This window comes from Tamandua tetradactyla, chromosome 1, assembly GCF_023851605.1.
Source record: "Tamandua tetradactyla isolate mTamTet1 chromosome 1, mTamTet1.pri, whole genome shotgun sequence".
Classification (NCBI taxonomy): domain Eukaryota; kingdom Metazoa; phylum Chordata; class Mammalia; order Pilosa; family Myrmecophagidae; genus Tamandua; species Tamandua tetradactyla.
The window spans coordinates 125,846,797-125,869,608 of NC_135327.1; the positions used below are offsets into that span (position 1 = coordinate 125,846,797).

The 22,812-nt window shown below is 39.3% G+C and overlaps 1 protein-coding gene and 1 pseudogene across 3 annotated transcripts in view; one reads left to right on the forward strand and one right to left on the reverse strand.

Moving 5' to 3' along the window:
• The window catches only part of CDK14 (cyclin dependent kinase 14), a 653,719-nt gene that overhangs the window by 529,721 nt on the left and 101,186 nt on the right, over positions 1-22,812 (reverse strand). The gene's annotated exons all lie outside the window — the stretch shown is intronic.
• Positions 4,722-5,545, forward strand: LOC143679129 (succinate--CoA ligase [GDP-forming] subunit beta, mitochondrial pseudogene; annotated as a pseudogene).

Below are 22,812 nucleotides of genomic sequence, written 5' to 3' on the forward strand. Positions count from 1 at the left end.
AGGAACATATAAACTTAGGGGGGAAATTGGCAGGTAGGTAAATGACAGGAAATTATATTTCAGGGACCATTATTTAAGCTGCAACTTGCTTAAACAAGAGTCCAAGCCACAGAGCTCACTGATTTAGAGCACAATACTTTTAGTGGGTATTTGCAATGTCAAATGGATCCAGAGAGGTCCTATGTTAGTTGCTTCCAAAATAAACAGTGATGTATCATATTTAGGAGTACATTCTAAAATATCTGCTGAGATTTCAAAATGGTCTATGTCACAGTAAATACAAAAAATCGTAAACTTGTACCTTTACACCATGTTCACTGCTACTTCTCCATTGCTTGAAGTGTTGGAAACTCTGTGCCCATAAAAACTTTTAAATAAAACTGAATAAGCACAGGGAAAATATGGCAAGTCTAGAATTTTAGGTTTTATTTGCGGTCCTGCTCCTTCTTTTTGAAAAAGCTCTGAAAGGTCGTGAACTGGTTCTGAAGTTGCAGGTGTTAAGTATGCCCACCCCCCCACCCACACCACCAGCACTGCTCCCCTCCTCCCCAGGGGGTCAAGGTCTTTGCCCTGGCGGTTCCCTCAACTGGGAACATGCTTCCCTGACATCTGTACAGTCCTCTCCTGTCTTTAGGCCATTTTCCCAAAGTCAACTCCTCAGGGAGGGTCTCCCTGGCCACCCCATCAAGACCGTAACACCCACACCCCCAACACTTCCTATTGCCCTTCCCTGCTTGCTTCTTTTCTCCATATTACTCATTATCCATCTAACTTCTAAGTACGTCATATTATTTTTTAATAATTTTACATATTTATTATTTAATAATTTAATAATTTTTAATAATAGTAATTTTAAAAACCATATATTTTTCAAATTATCTCTGCGGTGGTCAATGGTGGCTCAGTGTCAGAGTTCTCGCCTGCCAGGCCAGAGACACAGGTTTGTTTCGCGATGCCTGCCCATGTAAAAAAAATCAAAATATCTCTGCCCTGCTAAAAGGTAAGCACAATGGGGATGGGGATTTGTGTCTCTCTATGCTCACTAACATATTACTAGTACCAGGTACAGAGTAGATGCTTAATAAATATTTCTTGAATAAACTAATGAATCTCACAAAGACTGCACTCAGACTGATCTCCAGCTTGTCTTCTGGATGAGCTGTAAAGTTTGTTGACTGACTTACAGATACTTTTGCCTAGCCAAAAGTTCTCAAGATACTCTTACTTCCAAGCTCTCCTCTTACTTCTAATCTCCTTCTACTTTCCTATATTCATTGTTTTAGGTCTTATTAAAATTGGACCTTTACTCATTTATGAATGTGAGCAGGATCAGTAAATAAATCAGTATATATTAGAATAAAAACTGCAATTGCCGTGAAAAGTTTTCTAACTCAGGGTTCTGCATGTTTTTGAAATTTTTGAATCATACTATTATTAGCTCACAGAGAGGTGAATGGAAAACTAACTGATGTAGAAAACAGTCTATTTTTTTACACCTGTGGACTAAATTGGCTCTATTTCTCAGTATAATTCAAGGTACTGTTTAAAAGGTAAGCATAAAAATCCTAATAGGATTATGGCTGTCTGATTATTTTATAGCGCACATCCCTTTCTATCAACTTCAGGGTACCCAAATTAACTATTGACACTTTGTTAGCAATTGCCAAAATTATATTTGAAGAAAAAAGTCCTAGTCTATGCCAATATTTGTTTTTTTTTTTAAAAAAGGCCTTTTCTTCAGCTCTTAAGAAAAAAAATTCAAACAGATGAAAATAGTTAAAAAATAATTTTGAGAAAGAATAAGTGAGCGGTCAGACTAGCTATACCAGATATTGGAATATATTATATGTTTGCAGTAAATAAAATAGCAAAATTTGGGTGCAGGAATGAACATGCAGATAAATGGAAAATAGCACATCAAGGGAAAAAAACTCCTACTACATATCCAAGGTTCACACATTAAAAAGGAAGGTTGAGTAGCAAGATCCCAGGCTTTCTGACCCTCAAAATTATTCCCGTCCCTAAACCATCAGACACATGGAGTTGATAAGCCAGGACAAGCTCCCCTTGTGTCTTGACCATGGCCAAATACCACATAATGAGACGAAACCATAATCAATAAATGGTGTTGCTAAAATTGACTATTTGTGGGAATAATCTATTTAAATGTTCCTTGACACTGTATGTCAAAAATAAATCCAGATGGGCAGGGCTAGGCTCCACCTCAGGCTGGGGTGAGTGTCCCTTTGCAGGCAGAGGAGAGGTAGGAGAGGCCCTGGGCCTAGTCCAACAGCTAGAACTGGGAGGCAGGGAAGGGTCCCTGGCCTGTCCCAGTGGGTCTGAGCTGCCAGTATATATGGGTGGGAGGGGATGGTACTTTCTGAGTAATGGCAACTGGGTCACTGTGGTTTCCACTCATCATTTTTCAAATTGCCTAGACAAAATTGTTTCAGAAAAAGACGCTTGCACAAGCTAAAGCTGTGCATTTTATAATTAATTCTTCACTCTCTGAGAAGACAGATCTACCTAAAACATCTATATCTAACAGTTTAAGAACTTTTCACCTTCCTATTTCCAAGTACAATTATGGGAACAAATTAAATTGCTGAGATTGGTCTATATCTGGCATCTCTTCTCACCTTGTGTTGACAGCTGCAGAAATTCACCTGTCATGTTCTTCTAGAAAAATATATGGCCCCAACATCCCTAACTGCATGTCTTTTCTCTAGCTATGGCTGCTTCTCTCTAGACTGGCCTCATTCACTCAAGCTGAACCTTCCAAACCAAACTTTGACAGTGCCACCAGTGGCCCCCAGGTCCCTCAGCCAGCCAGAGGTCCAACTGACTCAGACACCCCATGAGCCTATCCTGGTTGACAGCATGTGCTGGTTTGAAAGGATGTATGTACCCTAGAAAAGCCATGTTTTAATCAAAATCCCATTTTGTAAAGGCAGCCACTTCTAATCCCTATTCAGCACTGTATGCTTGAAACTGTAATCAGATCATCTCCCTGGAGATGTGATTTAATCAGCAGTGGCTGTTAAACTGGATTAGGTAGAGACATGTCTCCACCCATTTGTGTGGGTCTTGATTAGTTTCTGAAGTCCTATAAAAAGGAAGCATTTTGGAGAATGAAGGCAATTTGGAGAGTGCAGAGAATGCTGCAGCACCACGAAGCAGAGAGTCCACAAGCCAGTGACCTTTAGAGATGAAGAAGGAAAATGCCTCCCAGGGAGCTTCATGAAATCAGAAGCCAGGAGAGAAAGCTAGCAGATAACGCCGTGTTCACCATGTACACTTCCAGCTGAGAGAGAAGCCCTGACTGTTGTTCACCATGTGCCTTCTCACTTGAGAGAGAAACCCTGAACTTCATTGGCCTTCTTGAACCAAGGTATCTTTCCCTGGATGCCTCTGATTGGACATTTCCATAGACTTGTTTTAATTGGGACATTTTCTCGGCCTTAGAACTGTCAACTAGCAACTTATTAAATTCCCCTTTTTAAAAGTTCACCATTCTGTTTCTGGTATTTTGCATTCCGGCAGCTAGAAAACTAGAACAACTCATATTCCAGTAAATAATTAACATATGGCTTTGTTTTGAAGGCTGTATTTTCCTCCTTGCTACAAATAATGTTGTTCTTAAAAATACTTCTCCCTCCTCAGAAGCAGCCCTTTCATAAGACTCATTCAGAATTTCTGTCAATTTTATATTCCCTTAATTGTGAGCAATAGACCACCTCACTATGGAACTAGAATCCAACATGGACAAGTTAGTTAAATGTTCCAGTATCAAACGGTGCTTCCTTAACAATACATCCATCCCAATACAATCAGCACTGTTGAACATTCTATAAATGCAGAAAGTGGTATGTATATGGAGTGACAAACAAGATGTCAAAACAGTATTAGGTTCCTGACATCTATGTAAAAATAAGCCTCAATCTTTTGACATAAATGCAGTGGATACTTAAAAATACATCAATCACAGTATTCACTATTTTATTGGTGTAATCAATCATAACTATTAAAGTAAAGTAAGGATATGCTGCACAACAAATAAGTACTATCTATAGTTTTGTAATTTATAAAAGATGGATTTGTGGTAATACATGTATAAAATTTTCTCAGGGTAATGACATGTTTTGGAACAATTATCAGACTGTATTAGAAGGTATTAATTCTAAAGAAAAAATCTTGCTAACAGGAACCATCTATTATGTCCTGGACAACAGACTTAATCTTTTAAGCATTTCCTCCTAACTATATAGCCTCTAATAACAATGAAGTAAGTAAGTTACCTAACACCTAAAAATAAGACAGCAATAATCAGTGTTCTTTTTAACACTAACTTCAGGCTTAAATGTTATTTGTATAATGAAAATATACTGAGAAACTTACGTTAACATTTTTTATTAATTGCAAGATCATAGCTAACATTTTAAACTCTAGTAAAATATATGGTCACAACACTAAAAACTTCATCTTTCTACGTGAAACTTTACCTATTCCACTTCATTAACATCCAGGGTTTCTGTTCATTAGTTAAATAAGAAGATGAAGGTGTTAGTCCAAATATAAAAGATCTCAGAAGGTAGCAATAATAGAAGTTCAAGGAAATAAAAAAAAAAATCTGTGCAACTGTCAGGGCTTGGCAGTTTTTTATGTTGAATATGATTTGCCTTATTTTGTTTCCCTAATTAAAGGACAGGATGTGGTTTCAGATGGCATCTCCCATGGCAGTGCAGTCATGGAAACTTCTGTGAGACCTGGTGTTCCTGACCCCCTCCTGGAGACTAGGTCCCAGATGCAAAAGAAATTTTTTAAAAGCCCAGATCTTGGTTGGAGGGAGAAGAAAAGGTATCTTCCATAGTGGGTTGAAAGGAGGTGTTCATTTAACAAAAGACCGTTAAGTCGTGGGACAGCTGGCTAAACAGATGATTGGCTATAATCAAACTCCCAAAGAAGGTGTGAGAGTTAACAAGGCGACGGTTGCTGAAGCCCTGGATATTTCCAGAGAAACCTACATTGGACCATGCCTACAATTGCCCTGAGCTAGTGGGCAGCTCTCCCGAGGAGAGAGGGAGGCGTTGATATCGAAGAAGTGGCAGTTTCTTCCAAAGAACTCATTTTTAAGGAGAAAATTGACATTTTTGATGAAGTAAAGGATAGCCAAGCTCAGTAGATGGCAGAAAATCGAGGCTTCCTTTGGCATTTAAAAAATCAGGCTACAGATCAAATTAAGAAGCTGTATAATCTCTTTCTGAAAACTGATGCTACCCAGGTGGAAGTGAATCCCTTTAGGGAAACTCCAGAAGGACAAGTTGCCTGTTTTAATGCCAAGATAAACTTTGATGATAATACAGAATTCTGACAAAGGGACGTATTTGCCATGGACAACAAATGAGAGAATGAGCCCATTGAAAATGAAGCTGCCAGATATGATCTAAAATATATTGGACTGGATGGGAACATTGCTTGTTTTGTGAATGGTGCTGGGCTCACCATGGCTATGTGTGATATCATCTCCCTTAATGGTGGGAAGTAATAAAAAAAAATCAGTGATCAAAATGTGGAAAAAAATTCCAGTTCCACTTCATTTCTAAAAATTCAATTTGAAAGTGGCCTGTGAAGTGTATGAAGTCTTCCCTGACCCCTTTGGATGATGCCTCACTCCCTCTTTGTTCCCCAGCCTTTATCACCTCTACAATGGCACCTAACCCGCTGAAGAATATTCACATGTGAGTGTCCCCCACTAATCACTCTTCCCTGCCCCTGGAAAATCACTCCATGGAGCCCCTCTGTGTCCACTGAGAGAAGGTCCTATCCCAAAGGCTTAGTAAACTGACGATGAGGGAGCCACTGTCTTAGACAGTGATGTGTACGGGGAGGGGGGGAAATAAATTTAATAATTCCTAAAATGAAACCAGCTGAAAATACCAGCTTCATAACCTGAACTTAAATAAGTCTTCTAATACTTATTATTATTATTATTATTATTATTATTATTATTATTATTATTATTTGCCTGGGCAGGTTCCAGGAATCAAACCCAGGTCTCTGGCATGGCATGCCAAGAATTCTGCCACTAAGTCACCATTGCACTGACCTAGTCTTCTAATACTTCTAATCTACTCTTAAAAGAAACACAGGGTGCACAGGTGGTTCAGCGGTAGAATGCTTACCTTCCATGCAGGAGACCAATGCTCAATTCCCAGACCATGCACCTAAAAATGAAAATATTCCTTTGGGTGGTGTAACAGTGGCTCAGTGGCAAAAATTCTCACCTGCTCAGCTGGAGACCCAGGTTTGATTTCTGGAGACTGCCCTTGCCAAAAACAAAAAAGAAAAAGCAAACACACTGTCAAACACCAGGGAAGATGGTGGAATAGGATAGACTGAGTTCAGTCCTGCTCCAAGGAACAGCTAGAGAAGGGACGGGAAAACAACCGGGAGAGTGATTCCAGGGTGTAAGTGGCCTGGGAGGGTCTCCTACGCCACACAGGGAGACAATGGTTGTAAAGCCGAGGAACTGAGATGCGGAGAACCAGAGACCATCCAGCTAGTGCAAACAGCCTAACACACCCTTTCCAAACAGAGATCCAGAGCCCGCAGGAGTGCACAGACAGGGAGGCGGGGACTAGGAAGTAAGCCAAGCCATGTTCCTTGAATGCACCACAACCATGCACACCGTCCCACCCCTGTGATCACCCCCACTCGGCACTTCATGCACCAGAGACATGCCCCTGCCCACCCAGCAAACCACTCCAACCTGGTGCGCCATGCACCAAAGCCCCAGCCCTCAGCGTCCAAAGTGTCCCCATCCTGCACCCCACAAGTCATGGGCATCCTCACCCTACCCTCCAGGCCTGCACATGTGTTCACCCCCACCCCAGCCCCACCCATCCACACACACATGCATGTACATATTCTCTCCCCACCTACCCCTGTAGGCACTCGACTGCACATCCATGCCCTGGCCCCCCAGCACCTGCACCAGGTTCCACCAGAACCCCCAAGACCCACACACATGTGACCCACACTCCCCACCCACATCCCTCCCTCCCCCGACCCACAAACCTGCACCTTGCCCCCATTCACACTTGCATCCGTCTAACCACAGGCACCCCCATTGCAAGCACTCACCGGCACCCAGTGCCCCACACTCCCGCACCCCATGCACCCCACCCCAGAATCCTAGCCCCCTGCACCCCAGCACCCCTGTGCCCTGACCTCTGTACCCCAATACCCATGACCCCTGTGCTCCACTTGCATACCCACACCCTGCCCCACACCTGTACAACACCCCCAATTTATCTACCGCTGGGTCCTACCTCTGTGTCCCCCAAGCCACACCCTGCCCCTGTACTCCAACAGCTACCCAAGCTGCACCCTACCCCGACAGCCCTCCAAAACCTCGCATCCTGCAACCCACACTCCGGGGCACCAGCATAGTACCCCCACCCCACACCTAGCAATGTGCCACAGCCCACCACCATGCTGCTGTGTCCAGCCCAACACCCATCATACAAATATAAAACTTTAGCCTACTGTAAGAAATCAAATTTCAAAGTAACCCTATCAAGATAATTCCATGCTTCAAAGGCAACAGAAAATCATGATGCATATGAAGATGCAGACAGATACAGCCCAGCCTAATGACCAAATTAAAACCTGGAAGAGACACAAATTTTGGAACAACTAATCAAAGATATTCAGACAACTCTACTAAATAAATTCAGTGGGTTGGCTAATGACATAAAGGAGATCAAGAAGACATTAGAAAAGAACAAAGAAGAATTTGAAAAAATGAACAGAAAAATACCAGATATAACAGAAATTAAAGATGCTGTATATCAAATCAAAAATATACTAGAGACATGCAACAGCAGATTTGAAGAGGCAGAAGAAAGAAAAAGCCAACTAGAGGGCAGAAGAACTTATTATCCCAGAGTGATTTGAACAATGAATAAAAAAGTATTTGCAACGTCCCTGTGCTGGTTTGAAAGGACGTATATACCCCTAGAAAAGCCATGTTTTAATTCTAATTCCATTTTATAAAAACAGCCATTTCTTCTAATCCCTATTCAGTACTGATGTTTGAATCTGTAGTTAGATCATCTCCGTGGAGATGCGACTCAATCAAGAGTTGTTGTTAAGCTGGATTAGGTGGAGACATTTTACCATTCAGGTGGGTCTTGATTAGTTCATTGGAATCCTATAAAAGAAGAAACATTTAGGAGATTTGGAGATTCATAGAGAGCAGAGAATTCTGCAGCACCATGAAGCAGAGAGTTCACCAGCCAGTGACTTTTGGAGATGAAGAAGGAAAATGCCTCCCAGGGAGTTGGAGAGAAAGCCAGCAGATGACACCATGTTTGCCATGTGCTCATCCAGCCAAGAGAGAAACCTGAGCTTCATCAGCCTTCTTAAGTCAAGGCGTTTTTCCCTGGATGCCTTAGATTAGACATTTCTATAGACTTGTTTTAATTGGGACATTTTGTTGGCCTTAGAACCATAAACTAGCAACTTCTTAAATTCCCCTTTATAAAAGCCTTTCCATTTCTGGTATGCTGCATTCCAGCAACTAGCAAACTAGAATAGTCCCCTTGGGGAAATGGTGAGAAAAAGGGAAAATTCAACTTCTCCATTTGAAGAAGGCTTGATATTCTCTTGCAAGCAGTGAGAACAACAAAATCAACAGGCCGAACCCTCAATCTTGGAGTTTGTTCATACAAAACTTATCCCCACAAAAGGCAAAGCCTACTTAAAATTAGGCCTAAGAGTCACCCCCAGAGAACCTCTTTTGTGGCTCAGATGTGGCTTTCTCTCAGCCAATAAAAGCAAGCAAACTCACTGCCCTCCCCACTTTACGTGGGATATCACTCCCAGGGGTGTAAACATCCCTGGCAACGTGGGACAGAAATCCTAGAATCAGCTGAGACTCAGCATCACAGGACTGAGAAAACCTTCTCAACTGAAAGTGGGAAGAGAGAAATGAGACAAAATAAAGTGTCAGTGGCTATGAGATTTCAATTAGAGTAGAGAGGTTATTCTTACACATTATATAGATAACCCTTTTTTAGTTTAAGGTGTATTAGAGAGGTTAAAGGGAAGTGCCTGAAACTGTAGAGTTGTGTCCAGTAGCCATGTTTAAGATGATTATACAACGATACTGCTTTCGCAAAGTGACTGTGTGATGGTGAAATCTTGTTCTGATGCTCCTTTCATCTACGGCATGGACATATGAGTAAAAAAAAAAATGGATTAAAAATAAATAAATAATAGGGGGAACAAATGTTAAAATAAATTGGATAGAGGAAATACCAGTGGTCAATGAGAAGAAGGAGTAAGGGTAATGATATGTACAAGTTTTTTCTTTTTTCTTTTTATTTCTTTTTCTGGAGTGATGTAAATGTTCTGAGAAATGATCATGGTGCTGAATATACAACTATGTGATGATATTGTGAGCCACTGATTGCACATCAAAATATGGAATGTTCATATGTTAAGAATATTCATGCTGTATGTTGACTAGTTTTATTAATAAAAATTTTAAAATAATAAACAGGCAAAAAATTTTTTAAAAATCAGTAACATTTCCATTCACAAGCAATCCTAACTGGGAGTCAATTAAGAAAAATTTTATTCAAAATAGCCACTGAAAGAATTAAGTATGTAGGAATAAACTTAACTAGGGACATAAAGAACCTGTACACAGAAAACTACATAATATCGCTAAAATAAATCAAAGAAGATAAAAATAGGTGAAAAGACATTCCCTGCTCAGGGATAGGAGGATGTAGTTAAGATGTCAATTCTAGCCAAATTGATCTACAGATTCAAAGCAATACCAGTCAAAATCCCAACAACCTACATGTAGACTTGTAAAAGCTAGTTACCAAATTCATGTGGAAGGGAAAGATACCTCAAATAGCCAAAATATCTTAAGCAAGAAGAACAAAGTGGGAGGCTTCTAAAGCCACAGTGGTCAGAACAGCATGTACTGGCATGAAGATAGATGTACTGACCAATGGAATTGAATTAAGAGTGCAAAAATAAAGCTGAAAAAATGATGAGACTTCGAGTAGAGCTATGAATAAGCTGATCTGATAAGATAAGAATACAGGGTAAAGGATGATACACCCATATTTTAAAACTTCAATTTCTGTGTGAGACCAAAGGGAAAGATGTTTATTTGGTACAAAATTTATATTTTGGGTAGTGCAGTTCCAAATTTAACCTGTATATTCAGTTTAGTTGGACACTATAAGTATATGGAATCTTGAATAGGGAGTAAGGTTTTGTTGGTTTCTATAGGTTTGTGTGATGCCACAATATGTTTGTTCCAGAGTAATCTGGGCAGTGAATAAAGAAGTATCTGCAAAGTCCCCTTGGAAGAAAGGGGAGAAAGGAGCAAATATTCAACTTCCCCATTTGCAGGACTCCTGAAATTCTCGCAAGCAGTGGGGACAACTAAATCATTAGGCTGAGCCCTCAATCTTGGGGTTTCATCCCTATGAAACTTATTCCTGCAAAGGAGAGTTGAAGCCTACTTAAAATTAGGCCTAAGAGACACACCCAGAGAACCCCTTTTGTTGCTCAGATGTGGCCTCTCTCTCTCAGCCAGTTTGGCGGGTGAACTCACTGTCCTCCACCCTATGTGGGACATGACTCCCAGGGGTGTACATCTCCCTGGCAACGTGAGACAGAAATCCCAGGATGAGCCAGGACCCAGCATCAAGGGATTGAGAACACCTTCTTGACCAAAAGGGGGAAGAGAGAAATGAGACCAAATAAATCTGAGTGGCTGAGAGATTTCAAACATAGCTGAGAGGTTATCCTGGGGGTGATTCTTACACATTATATAGGTAGTCTGTTTGAGTTTATGGTGTATTGGAGTGGCTGGAGGGAAATACCTGAAACTGTTGAGCTGTGTTCCAGTAGCCTTGATTCTTTTTTTTTTTTTAATTTTTATTTATTAATTTAAAAAAATTAACAACACAAACAAAAATAACATATCATTCCATTCTATATACATAATCAGTAATTCTTAATATATCACATAGTTGCAAATTCATCATTTCTTAGAACATTTGCATCGATTTAGAAAAAGAAAGAAAAAGACAACAGAAAAAGAAATAACATGATAGCAGAAAAAAAAAAGATTATACGTACCATACCCCTTACCCCTGGCTTTCAATTATCACTATCATTTCAAACTAAATTTATTTTAACATTTGTTCCCCTATTATTTATTTTTATTCCATATGTTCTACTCGTCTGTTGATAAGGTAGATAAAAGGAGCATCAGACACAAGGTTTTCACAATCACAGAGTCACACTGTGAAAGCTATATCATTGTTCAATCATCATCAATAAACATGGCTACTGGGACACAGCTCTGCATTTTCAGGCAGTTCTCTCCAGCCTCTCCACTACATCTTGAACAACAAGGTGATATCTACTTAATGCGTAAGAATAACCTCCAGGATAACCTCTCGACTCTGTCTGGAATCTCTCAGCCATTGAGTAACCTTGATTCTTGAAGACGAATGTATAAAAGATTTAACATTTATAATATGACTGTGTGATTGTGAAAACCTTGTGTCTGATGCTGCTTTTATCCAGGATATGGAAAGATGAGTGAAAACCTATGAATGAAAAATAAATAAATAATAGGGGAGACAAAAGGTAAAATAAACTGGGTAGATAAATACTATTGGTTAATGAGAGGGAAGGTTAAGAGGTATGGTATATATGAGCTTTTTCTTTTTTCTTTTTCTTTTTTTATCTGGAGTGATGCAAATGTTCTCAAAAATGATCACAACGATGAATACACTACTATATGATGATTCTGTGAGCCACTGATTACACGTTATGTATGGAATGAATGTGTGTGAAGATTTATCAATAAAAATGCTTTAAAAAAAAGTTGAAATAATGATCAGACTTCAACTAGAAATATGAATGAAGCTGATCTGGATAGGACTAAGGAGATCAGAATACAGGGTAAAGGATGATATGTCCATATTTTAGAATGTCAATTTCTGTGTGAGACCAAAGGGAGAGACGTTTATTTGGTGCAAAATTTATATTTTTGGTAGCGCACTACCTAATTTAACTTGTATATTCAGTTTAATTGAACACCATAAGTACATAGAATATTGAATAGGGCATGAGATTTTGTTGATTTTACACATTAGTGTGATGCCTCAATATATCCCAGAATAACTTGGGCAGTGAATAAAGAAGTATTTGCAAAATCCCCTTGGGGAACTAGGGAGAAAGGAGGAAATATTCAACTTCCCCATTTGGAAAATTCCTGATATTCTCACAAGCAGTGGGGACAACAAAATCAATAGGCTGAGCCCATGACCTTGAGTTCACCCCTATGAAACTTTTATTTGCAAAGGAGAAGCTAAGTCTACTTATAATTATGCCAAGAGTCATCCCCAGAGAACCTCTTTTGGTGCTCAGATGTGGCCTCTCTCTCTAAGCCAACTCAGCAGGTGAACTCATATCCCTCCCACCTACATAGGACATGATGTCCTTACTCAGGGATGTAAGTCTCCCAGGCAGTGTAGGACAGAACCTCTAAGATGAGCTGGGACCTGTCATCACGGGGTTGAGAAAGACTTCCTGATCAAAAGCGGGAAGAAAGAAATGAGACAAAATAAAGTTTCAGTGGCTGAGAGATTTCAAACAAGAGTCAAGAGGTTATCCTGGAGTTTATTCTTGTACATCATATAGATGGCCATTTTAGTTTATGGTATCTTGTAAGCAGCTGGAGGGAAGTACCTGAAACTGTTGAGCTGTGTTCAGTTGTCTTGATTCTTGAAAATGATTGTATAATGATATAATTTTTACAATGTAACCATGTGACTGTGAAAACCTTGTGTCTGATGCTCTTTTTATCCAGAGTATGGACAGATGAGTAAAAAAATAAGGATAAAAAATAAATAAAAACTAGGGGGGGGGATAAGGGATAAGAAATTAATTAGATTGAAATACTGGTGGTCACTGACAGGGAGGGGTAAGAGGTATGAGATATATGACTTTTCTTTTTTCTTTTTATTTCTTTTCTGGAGTGATGTGGAACCGGTGCAAATGTTCTAAAAATCATCATGGTAATGATGTGGACTCTGTCTCTCTAAGCCCAACTCTAAAAGTGAGATCATTACCCTCTCCCCTACGTGGGATATGACATCCAGGGGTGAAAGTCTCCCTGCCAACGTGGGATATGACTCCCAGGGATGAGCCTGGCTCTGGCACCATGAGACTCACAATGCCTTTCTGACCAAAAGTGGGGAAAGAAGTGTATCAGTGGCTGAGAGAGTTCAAACAGAGGCGAGAGGCTACTCTGGACGCTACTCTTAAGCAAGCTTCAGCTAGACATTGCTATTATCATGGTTTGCCAAACTCCAACAAAAACCATTCCTGCCAACTGTAAAGAACACTCAGGGCTCTTTCTGAGATTCCACAAAGGTTCCACTCACTATGATTACTTTCCAGAAACCTACAACCTCCAGATGGGTTCCTTGGCCAGATAAGTCCTGAAATCTCTAAAAGACATCAACTAGTTTCATCTCCCATCCCATATTATTGACAGCCCTCTCCAACATGAAAAAGTTAGAATGAACATATGGCCCAAATACCCCTAAAGACCAGGAAAAAGATCAGAGCAGAAGGTGGAGTTATAACAGAGATGACAGGATTTAACAAATGAGTATGACTACTCAATCATTACACTGGTACTTCTTTTAGTCCCCAGTGTCTTAGAGAAGCCAGAAGGAAAAATCTAAAATTATGGAACTGTAACCCATATCAAATTCTGAAATCTGTTCTATAATTGTTGTGATATGCCTTGAAATTTATTGCTTTTATGTATATATGTTACTTTTCACAATAAAAAAGTAAACACTGCTTTTTATTATTCAATTTCAATCAGCACAATATTCAATCATATGTATACACCATCGTTCACCAATCTAATTCTCAGTCAATGCATCCATCAGCCACCTCCACTCATTAGGCATTATGTTTAATGTCCATAGTTAATGATCCATCAATACTCTCAATTTTAGAAAATTTTAATGTTCCCAAGAAAAAGATAACCAATAAACACACCCTCAGCAAAGAGAAAATCTAAACCTCCCCTTAACTCTTGTCTCTCCCCCCATGACTTACCCCTGCTGTTGCTGCAGTACTGTTAATGTTTCCCTGTGAAATATAGCCCATAACATATAGTAGCAGTTTTCCCCCAGACCCTAAACTTATGAACTCTTTATACAAGATTCATGCAAGAGCTTATCTGTAGTTGTAATGTTAACCAGTGGGAAGTAAAAACCAAAAATTTGTGGAATTGTAACCCATACCAAACTCTGAAATCTGTTCTACAACTAATTGTTGTGATGTGCTTTGAAATTTATTACTTTTTTGTATATATGGTATTTTTCACTAAAAATAAAAAAAAATTTTCTGCTAACCTCCAGTGTTTTGGAGCAGCTAGAAGAAAAAATTTGAAATAGTGGAACCCATAATAAACTCTTTAATCTTTCTGTAACGACTTGTTGAAGCATACTTTGAAAATCATTGCTCTTTCTTTGTATATGTATTATATTTAACAATAAAAAATGTTTTAAAAAAAAGCTCAATCAGCGTTTAAACAATGGCAAGCTACAATATGTCTGCCATGTTAGAATTGTTTGCTCACTGACCTACTCCTCTGTATTACATACATCCTAGACATCCTCCCATACTATAATTTTCAGCCTTATTCAGATTTTACCCCTTCCAGCCACCTTTCCCCACTGGATTCAAACAGCTCCAAAAATTTGCATTTTCCTCCCCTTTCATTTATCCCCATGAAAAACTGCACTGGGCATGAAGGTAACTGGCCAGCTACTCTATTTCAGAAGCTCTGGCAATTGACTCCTAAAGACAAGGGGAGCAGAACTTCACCACTGGGCTTGAACATAGTTGTCTTTTTGTATCATCCGTAGTCTTAATCAACAAATTTTAGTGGGCTTATGCCATGCTAACTTAAAATTTTTGCTTTCACATACCATCCAGCAAGCATGCCAAAGGAACTGCATATTTGTTAGGTAAGTTCTCTAACTGCAACAGGGACAAACCTGTTAAGAGCAATTCTGTGGAGCCTGAAGAAAGATCCAAAGAAATGACCAGTGGTGGTGCCAAAGGTTGATGGAGTGAGGAGGGCATTACCTTCCTCCCACACTGCCACCAGTTACTCCCTAACTGAGCCACTCCAAAGAGTATTCACAATTTAACAATATGAACTTGCTATCTCAAAGTCACCAGAATGCAATATACCAAAAATGTAACAACTTTTAAAAAGAAAATGCATTAAATTGCAAGTTTACAGGGACTTCCTGGAAGATGGCGGCTTAGTAAGATGCGCGGATCTTAGTTTCTTCTCCAGGACACCTACTAGGGGAGTAGAAACGATACAGAAAGCGCCCAAAGTCACAACAGAGATAAAAAAGACAGCGTACCCCATCCTGGAACGGCTGGCTGGCTGAGAGAAGCAGCTCGGGTGAGATCGCCGAGGCGCGCGGGCCTTACCGGGCAGGGTGGCAAGCGGCCGGAGTTACTCCCTTCCCCCTTCCCGGGCCGGCTGGGAGAATTGGAGAGGTGGTCCCCTGAAACCAAGGCGGCTGGCGCCCACACCACGCGCATCCCCAGGACCAACTGAGAGAATTGGATCGGAAACCCCCAGGCCGCGGAGAACGGTGACGGGTGCGGGAGGCCCCTTCCAAACCCGTGACTCCCGGGGAACGTGCACTCTCTCGGGCGGGCCGCTGCCGCTGGCGCCCTCCCGCCACGCTTCCTGCCCAGGGCCAACTAGGAAATTCGAACGGGCTCTTTCCCTGGCTGCGGCGACCAGCAACCCTCCCTGCGTTCGGACCCCGGGCCGGCTCAAGCCGCTTCGGCTAGCGAACCCCCAGGACGGCGAGAGTTTTCCAAAGTTTAAGGTCCCACAGCACCTTTTACTGGTGGGACCCGCAGACAAACGTGTGCCATGAGCGCCACCTACTGGGCAGGATAAGAAAAACAGAACCCAGAGATTTCACAGAAAAATATTACAACCTTGCTGGGTCCAACACCAAGAGGAATCTGAATAAATGCCCAGACGCCAGCAGCAGAAGATAACTGTCCACGCTCAAAAGATTGAGAATATGGCTCAGTCAAAGGAACAAACCAATAGCTCAAATGAGACACAAGAGCTGAGACAACTAATGCTGAATATACGAACAGAAATGGAAAACCTCTTCAAAAATGAAATCGATAAATTGAGGGAGGACATGAAGAGGATATGGGCTGAACATAAAGAAGAAATAGAAAAACTGAAAAAACAAATCGCAGAACTTATGGAAGTGAAGGATAAAGTAGCAAACATAGAAAAAATAATGGAGAGCTACAATGATAGATTTAAAGAGACAGAAGATAGAATTAGTGATTTGGAGGATGGAAGATCTGAATTCCAAAAAGAAACAGAAACTATAGGGAAAAGAATGGAAAAATTTGAACAGGGTATCAGGGAACTCAAGGACAATATGAACCACACAAATATACGTGTTGTGGGTGTCCCAGAAGGAGAAGAGAAGGGAAAAGGAGGAGAAAAACTAATGGAAGAAATTTTCACTGAATTTCCCAACTCTTATGAAAGACCTAAAATTACAGATCCAAGAAGGGTAGCGCACCCCAAAGAGATTAGATCCAAATAGGCGTTCTCCAAGACACTTACTAGTTAGAACGTCAGAGGTCAAAGAGAAAGAGAGGATCTTGAAAGCAGCAAGAGAAAAACAATCCATCACATACAAGGGAAACCCAATAAGACTATGTGTAGATTTCTCAGCAGAAACCATGGAGGCTAGAAGACAGTGGGATGATATATTTAAATTACTAAAAGAGAAAAACTGCCAACCAAGACTCCTATATCCAGCAAAATTATCCTTCAAAAATGAGGGAGAAATTAAAACATTCTCAGACAAAAAGTCACTGAGAGAATTTGTGACCAAGAGACCAGCTCTGCAAGAAATACTAAAGGGAGTACTAGAGTCAGAACCGAAAAGACAGAAGAGAGAGGTATGGAGAAGAGTGTAGAAAGAAGGAAAGTCAGATATGATATATATATAATACAAAAGGCAAAATGGCAGAGGAAAATATTATCCAAACAGTAATAACACTAAATGTTAATGGACTGAATTCCCCAATCAAAAGACATAGATTGGCAGAATGGATTAAAAAACAGGATCCTTCTATATGCTGTCTACAGGAAACACATCTTAGACCCAAAGATAAACATAGGTTGAAAGTGAAAGGTTGGGAAAAGATATTTCATGCAAATAACAACCAGAAAAGAGCAGGAGTGGCTATACTAATATCCAACAAGTTAGACTTCAAATGTAAAACAGTTAAAAGAGACAAAGAAGGACACTATATACTAATAAAAGGAACAATTAAACAAGAAGACATAACAATCATAAATATTTATGCACCGAACCAGAATGCCCCAAAATACGTGAGGAATACACTGCAAACACTGAAAAGGGAAATAGACACAAATACCATAATAGTTGGAGACTTCAATTCCCCACTCTCATCAATGGACAGAACATCTAGACAGAGGATCAATAAAGAAATAGAGAATCTGAATATTACCATAAATGAGCTAGACTTAACACACATTTATAGGACATTACATCCCACAACAGCAGGATACACCTTTTTCTCAAGTGCCCATGGATCATTCTCAAAGATAGACCATATGCTGGGTCACAAAGCAAGTCTTAACAAATTCAAAAAGATTGAAATCATACACAACACTTTCTCGGATCATAAAGGAATGAAGTTGGAAATCAATAATAGGCAGAATGCCAGAAAATTCACAAATACCTGGAGGCTCAACAACACACTCTTAAACAACGAGTGGGTCAAAGAAGAAATTGCAAGAGAAATTACTAAATACCTCGAGTCAAATGAAAATGAAAACACAACATATCAAAACTTATGGGATGCAGCAAAGGCAGTGCTAAGAGGGAAATTTATTGCCCTAAATGCCTATATCAGAAAAGAAGAAAAGGCAAAAATGCAGGAATTAACTGTTCAATTGGAAGAACTGGAGAAACAACAGCAAACTAATCTCAAAGCAAGCAAAAGGAAAGAAATAACAAAGATTAGAGCAGAAATAAATGAAATTGAAAACATGAAAACAATAGAGAAAATCAATAAGACCAGAAGTTGGTTCTATGAAAAAATCAACAAGATTGATGGGCCCCTATCAAGATTGACAAAAAGAAGAAGAGAGAGGATGCAAATAAATAAGATCAGAAATGGAAGAGGAGACATAACTACTGACCTCACAGAAATAAAGGAGGTAATAACAGGATACTATGAACAACTTTACGCTAATAAATACAACAATTTAGAGGAAATGGACGGGTTCCTGGAAAGACATGAACAACCAACTTTGACTCAAGAAGACATAGATGACCTCAACAAACCAATCACAAGTAAAGAAATCGAAGCAGTCATTCAAAAGCTTCCTAAAAAGAAAAGTCCAGGACCAGATGGCTTCACATGTGAATTCTACCAAACGTTCCAGAAAGAATTAGTACCAATTCTCTTCAAACTCTTCAAAAAAATCGAAGTGGAGGGAAAACTACCTAATTCATTCTATGAAGCCAACATCACCCTCATACCAAAACCAGGCAAAGATATTACAAAAAAAGAAAACTACAGACCAATCTCTCTAATGAATACAGATGCAAAAATCCTCAATAAAATTCTAGCAAATCGTATCCAACAGCACATTAAAAGAATTATACATCATGACCAAGTAGGATTCATCCCAGGTATGCAAGGCTGGTTCAACATAAGAAAATCAATTAATGTAATACACCATATCAACAAATCAAAGCAGAAAAATCACATGATCATCTCAATTGATGCAGAGAAGGCATTCGACAAGATTCAACATCCTTTCCTGTTGAAAACACTTCAAAAGATAGGAATACAAGGGAACTTCCTTAAAATGATAGAGGGAATATATGAAAAACCCACAGCTAATATCATCCTCAATGGGGAAAAATTGAAAACTTCCCCCTAAGATCAGGAACAAGACAAGGATGTCCACTATCACCACTATTATTCAACATTGTGTTGGAGGTTCTAGCCAGAGCAATTAGACAAGAAAAAGAAATACAAGGCATCAAAATTGGAAAGGAAGAAGTAAAACTATCACTGTTTGCAGACGATATGATACTATATGTCGGAAACCCGAAAAAATCCACAACAAAACTACTAGAGCTAATAAATGAGTACAGCAAAGTAGCAGGTTACAAGATCAACATTCAAAAATCTGTAGCATTTCTATACACTAGTAATGAACAAGCTGAGGGGGAAATCAAGAAACGAATCCCATTTACAATTGCAACTAAAAGAATAAAATACCTAGGAATAAACTTAACTAAAGAGACAAAAAACCTATATAAAGAAAACTACAAAAAACTGTTAAAAGAAATCACAGAAGACCTAAATAGATGGAAGGGCATACCGTGTTCATGGATTGGAAGACTAAATATAGTTAAGATGTCAATCCTACCTAAATTGATTTACAGATTCAGTGCAATAACAATCAAAATCCCAACAACTTATTTTTCAGAAATAGAAAAACCAATAAGCAAATTTATCTGGAAGGGCAGGGTGCCCCGAATTGCTAAAAACATCTTGAGGAAAAAAAACGAAGCTGGAGGTCTCGCGCTGCCTAACTTTAAGGCATATTATGAAGCCACAGTGGTCAAAACAGCATGGTATTGGCATAAAGATAGATATATCAACCAATGGAATCGAATAGAGTGCTCAGATACAGATCCTCTCATCTATGGACATTTGATCTTTGATAAGGCAGTCAAGCCAACTCACCTGGGACAGAGCAGTCTCTTCAATAAATGGTGCCTAGAGAACTGGATATCCATATGCAAAAGAATGAAAGAAGACCCATCTCTCACACCCTATACAAAAGTTAACTCAAAATGGATCAAAGATCTAAACATTAGGTCTAAGACCATAAAACAGTTAGAGGAAAATGTTGGGAGATATCTTATGGATCTTACAACTGGAGGCGGTTTTATGGACCTTAAACCTAAAGCAAGAGCACTGAAGAAGGAAATAAATAAATGGGAACTCCTCAAAATTAAACACTTTTGTGCATCAAAGAACTTCATCAAGAAAGTAGAAAGACAGCCTTCACAATGGGAGACAATATTTGGAAATGATATATCAGATAAAGGCCTAGTATCCAGAATTTATAAAGAGATTGTTCATCTCAACAACAAAAAGACAGCCAACCCAATTACAAAATGGGAAAAAGACTTGAACAGACACCTCTCAGAAGAGGAAATACGGATGGCCAAGAGGCACATGAAGAGATGCTCAATGTCCCTGGCCATTAGAGAAATGCAAATCAAAACCACAATGAGATATCATCTCACACCCACCAGAATGGCCATTATCAACAAAACAGAAAATGACAAGTGCTGGAGAGGATGCGGAGAAAGAGGCACACTTATCCACTGTTGGTGGGAATGTCAAAGGGTGCAACCACTGTGGAAGGCAGTTTGGCGGTTCCTCAAAAAGCTGAATATAGAATTGCCATATGACCCAGCAATACCATTGCTAGGTATCTACTCAAAGGACTTAAGGGCAAAGACACAAACGGACATTTGCACACCAATGTTTATAGCAGCATTATTTACAATTGCAAAGAGATGGAAACAGCCAAAATCTCCATCAACAGAAGAGTGGCTAAACAAACTGTGGTATATACATACGATGGAATATTATGCAGCTTTAAGACAAGATAAACTTATGAACCATGTAATAACATGGATGGACCTAGAGAATATTATGCTGAGTGAATCCAGCCAAAAACTAAAGGACAAATACTGTATGGTCCCACTGATGTGAACGGACATTCGAGAATAAACTTGAAATATGTCATTGGTAACAGAGTTCAGCAGGAGTTAGAAGCAGGGTAAGACAATGGGTAATTGAAGCTGAAGGGATACAGACTGTGCAACAGGACTAGATACAAAAACTCAAAAATGGACAGCACAATAATACCTAATTGTAAAGTAATCATGTTAAAACACTGAATGAAGCTGCATCTGAGCTATAGGTTTTTGTCTTGTTTTGTTTTGTTTTGTTTTGATTTTACTATTATTACTTTTATTTTTTTCTCTATATTAACATTCTATATCTTTTTCGGTTATGTTGCTAGTTCTTCTAAACCAATGCAAATGTACTAAGAAATGATGATCATGCATCTGTGTGATGATGTTAAGAATTAATGATTGCATATGTAGAATGGTATGATCTCTAAATGTTGGGTTAATTTCTTTTTTTCCGTTAATTAAAAAAAAAAAAAAAAGAGAAGGGATAATTGGAGATGAAGGGATACAGACTGTACAACGGGACTGGATATAAAAACTCAGAAATGGACAGCACAATACTACCCAATTGTAATGCAATTATGTTAAAACACTGAATGAAGCTGCATGTGAGGTATAGGTTTTTTGTTTTTGTTTTTTTTTGTTTTTTTTTCTTTCTATTATTGTTTTAATTCTTATTCTGTTGTCTTTTTATTTCTTTTTCTAAATCGATGCAAATGTACTAAGAAATGATGAATATGCAACTATGTGATGTTATTAAGAATTACTGATGGTACATGTAGATTGGAATGATTTCTAATTGTTTTGTTAATTCTTTTTTTAATTAATAAAAAAAAAGAAAAAAAATTGCAAGTTTACAGTTCAAAGACTATAAAAATGTCCAAATTATGGTATCCAGGGAAAAATACTTTGATTCAAGAATGGGCCGATGACATTTGGGGTTTCTCTCTCAGCTGGGAAGGTACATGGGAAGTCTCCTAGCTTTCTCTCCTGCCTTCTTCAAATGGCTTCCCCAGGGTCATTTTCTTTCTGCATCTCCAAAGGTCTCTGGCTCTGTGGACTCTGAAGTTTTTTCCAGTAAGTAATCCCACCTTGAATTGGTGGAGACACATCTCCACGGAAACCATCCAACCCAACATCCCACCCACAAGGATAGGTCCCATCTCCATGGAAACAACTTAATCAAAAAGATCCCACCCAATAATATTGAATAGTGATGAAAGAACATGGTTTTTCTTGGTTACACAACCATTTCAAACTGACACACTATCCAAATGAAATTACAAGACATCTCAACTCCCACAAAAACAGATTTACTCTTCTGACCCTGTCCTATATCAAGACTCTGGAACATCACTGGAAAGGTCCACACATTAGCATCAACTCTTGCCTTAAAAAAAAAAAAAACTTTAGGGTGGGCCATGGTGGCTCAGCAGGCAATGTTCTCACCTGCCATGCCGGAGACCCAGGTTCAATTCCCGGTGCCTGTGCATATTAAAAAAAAAAACAAAAAAAACTATTCATTTGCTTACACCTTGACATTTTCAGACTTACTTCTGATAACCTTATTCAAAGCTACAAAGTGTCAATGTATCCTTCTTATTACAAAAGTTACAGAGCAGAGAAGATGGTGACTCAGTAAAGAAAGTCATCTCATAAGAGGTAGGAAAAAAGAATCTGAAAAAAAGTTCTAATAATTGCTGAGCTCAAATTCAGTAAATCCTGAACACTGTAGCCAGGTGTGCTGGCAATCTGCGCTTAGACCACAACTTCTGGTGCTCTGACAGTACAAGGAGCACCATCTGGAGGAAAATGGTGCCCATCCAGCCACTCAAGT